This window comes from Pongo pygmaeus, chromosome Y (genome assembly GCF_028885625.2).
Source record: "Pongo pygmaeus isolate AG05252 chromosome Y, NHGRI_mPonPyg2-v2.0_pri, whole genome shotgun sequence".
In the NCBI taxonomy this organism is placed as follows: Eukaryota; Metazoa; Chordata; class Mammalia; order Primates; family Hominidae; genus Pongo; species Pongo pygmaeus.
In genome coordinates, this window is record NC_072397.2 from 41,815,136 (window position 1) to 41,818,649 (window position 3,514).

The 3,514-nt window shown below is 41.5% G+C and overlaps 1 pseudogene; it reads left to right on the forward strand.

Annotated features, from left to right (window-relative positions):
• Positions 1-1,197: 1,197 nt before the first annotated feature.
• LOC129025795 (actin, cytoplasmic 2-like) lies at positions 1,198-3,259 on the forward strand (annotated as a pseudogene).
• Positions 3,260-3,514: the final 255 nt, after the last annotated feature.

A 3,514-nucleotide genomic window follows, 5' to 3' on the forward strand; every position in this document is an offset into this window, starting at 1 on the left:
CTAAAAACTGAAAAATATATATTGTTTGGAAACTAATAAATACACTCTTCAACAACCTATGGTTAACTGAAGAATCTTCAAGGAATTAAATTATTTTCACAAATAAAAGAAAATTTAAAGCATACTAAACCTTCTGAAATGCAGATAAATCAATGTTGAGAAATATATATGTGTAAACATAGATAAAAGAGAAGAAATGTAAAATTTATAACATAAATGTACACACAAGAAAGCAGAAAAAATGTAAACTAGAGGACAGTACTTTTGTAAAATATATGGCATAGTAAAGGAAGCTGCCATCGATTGCCCCCAACCCTAACCCCTCAAGAATACCCACAGAAAAACCAAAACCAAGTATACAGTGCCAAGATTATCACCATCAATAATGCAGAGCTCAAAACTGAGAATGAGGCTGCTTCTAGGGTGACAAAGAAGTGAAGAAACCAGGCAGAGGGTAAAAAAGTTGGCCTTTTATATTCATGACACTAGTCCTCTAATCTGCTGACAAACAAGTGTGAAAAAATAGAAAAAGAAAAACTCCTCTGACTCTTGGTTACTACACTGTATAAAATAAAGTTGAAGTGGATGGACAGCTTCCCCATCACTTTGGATTGCCTGGCAGCAAAAGTATTTGTGCCTTAGCCCAAGGAAGCCTTGTGAGTGCCTGAAAAGAGAAAAATAACCTGAGGACAATAAGGGATGAAGTAGCAAGGCAGGACTACCATCTCCAGCCTGCATAGCTCAGTCACAGGAGATGACAAAACTGAATGCCTCTACAGCATTACCATAAGGTATGAGGTATATTGCATAATTTCCTTGATCACAAATCTATAGAGAGCCTTCTCACACTCTTAGGATATCCCCTTCAAAATCTCTCAGACAGGAGACTGACAGTGTTTCAAAGTTTGTTAGAGCTGAGATAAACCTGGGTTTAAGGCACCATCTACTGCCAAACAGAGGCACTGACCTAGCCAAAATCAAGCAAACCATGTCCCTCCATACTTTTGTCTTAAAGAAAATTCAAAACAATTATATACAACAAAATGCAAAATAAGACAGAGAAAACAATAAACTAAGTGACTAGTCCTTCAATAAAAAGATATATATGTATAACCACAAGAAATAATACCAAACAGGAAATTATAACATCCCTAAATGGACAAAGAATTAACCATTGACCAATGCTAATTAATGAGAATGGCTATCAGTGGTTATTGGATCAAGAATTCAAAATATCAGTTTCCAGGAAACTCAGGTCTCTAAAACAACACAGAAAAGGAACTGATACAATTCTGAAAGAAACTTTTAAAAATAGACTGAAATTATCTAAAAATAAAGAGTCCCAGAACAGAGAAATATACTGGTTGAAGTGGAAAATTCAGAAGGTTTTCAACAGCAGAAGAGATCAAATAGAATAAAGTATCAGTGAGCTCTAAAATGAGCTATTAGGATCAGGTGTGCAGGCTCAGGCCTGTAATCACAGCATTTTTGGAGGCTGAGATTGATTGATCAGTTGAGGGTGGCAGTTCAAGACCAGTCAGGACACCATGGTGAAACCCTATCACTACTAAGAATACAAAAAATTCTCTGGGCATAGTGGTGCACACCTGTAATCCCACCTATTCAGGAGGCTAAGAGAGGAGAATCACTCGAACCTGGGAGGCAGAAGTTGCAGTGAGTCAGCGTTGTGCCATTGAACTCCAGCCTGGGCAACACAGAGAGAATTTGTATTAAAAAAAAAATGTAAAAGAAAAAGAAAAGAAAAGAAAATTAACATAGATTATTAAGAAATGAACAAAGAACAAAACAGAAAAACAATCAAAAAGAATGGAGAACATTTACCAGATATACAAAATTCCCTTGAATAAGCAAATCTAATATTTAGCAATATTCATGAAAGGGTTCAGCAAAAGGAAGGTATATACAGCATATTCAAATGAATAATGACAACTTTCAAAAATTTGAGAGATATAAATATATAGGTTCAGAAAGATCAGAGACTACAAAAAAGATTAATATCCCATAATACTACCCCACAACAAAGAAGAATCAAACACTCACTGTCAGTCACCACTGACGGCTCACTCACCTTGCTCTTCTGCCACTCTGCTATCCCACTCCTCTGCCCATCGCAATAGAAATGGAGATAGCCGTGCTGGTCATTGACAATGGCTCTGGCATGTGCAAAGCTGGCTTTGATGGAGACGACGATCCCCGAGCCAAGTTTCCCTCCATTGTGGGGCACCTCTGACACAAGGGCGTGATGGTGGACATGGGCCAGAAAGACGCCTATGTGGGCAATGAAGCCCACAGCAAGGACAGCATCCTGACCCTGGAGTACCCCATTGAAAATGGCATCATCACCAATTGGGACAACATGGAGAAGATCTGGCACCATTTCTACAATGAGCTCCATGGGGCCCCAGAGGAGCAGCCAGTGCTGCTGACCAAGAAACCCCTGAACCCCAAGGCCAACAGAGAGAAGATTACTCAGATTATGTTTGAGACCTTCAACACCCCAGCCATGTATGTGGCTATCAGGGATGTGCTGTCCCTCTGTGCCTTTGGGCACAGCACTGGCATTGCCATGGACTCTGGAGACAGGGTCACCCACACGGTGCCCATCTAGGAGGGCTACTCCCTTCCCCATGCCACCCTACTTCTGGAGCTGGCTGGTTGGGACTTGATTGAGTAACTCATGAAGATCCTCAGTGAGCGAGGCTACAGCTTCACCATCACAGCCTAGTGGGAAATCATGTGTGACATCAAGGAGAAGCTGTGCTAGGTCTCCCTGGACTTCAAGCAGGAGATGGCCACTGCTACATCCTCCTCTTCTCTGGAGAAGAGCTACGAACTGCTCGCTGGCCAGGTCATCACCATTGGCAATGAGCGGTTCTGGTGTACAGAGGTACTGTTACAGCCTTCCTTCCTGGGTATGGAATCTTGCGGCAACCACTAGACCACCTTCATCTCCATTATGAAGTGTGACGTGAACATCTGCAATGACCTGTACACCAACACGGTACTATCCGGTGGCACCAACATGTACCCAGGCATTGCCGACAGGATGCAGAAGGCGATCACTGCCCTGGATCCCAGCATCATGAAGATTAAGATCATTGCACCCCCAGAGAACAAGTACTCAGTGTGGATTGGCGGCTCCATCCTGGCCTCACTGTCCACCTTCCAGCAGATGAGTATTAGCAAGCAGGAGTATGACGAGTCAGGCCCCTCCATTGTCCACCACAAATGCTTCTAAATGAACTGAGCAGATGTGTAGCATTTACTTCATGGGTTAATAAAGAAGTATAAATTTGCCCTTGGCAAATGCATACACCTCATGCTAGCCTCATGAAACTGGAATAAGTGTTTGAAAAGAAATTGTCCTTGAAGCTTTTATCTGGTATCAGCACTGGATTGTAGAGCTTGTTGCCAGTTTTGACCTTGTATTCAAGTTAATTGTTCCTCTTGGTATTTGTTTAATACTGCGTACATATATTTGAGTTCAAACTTT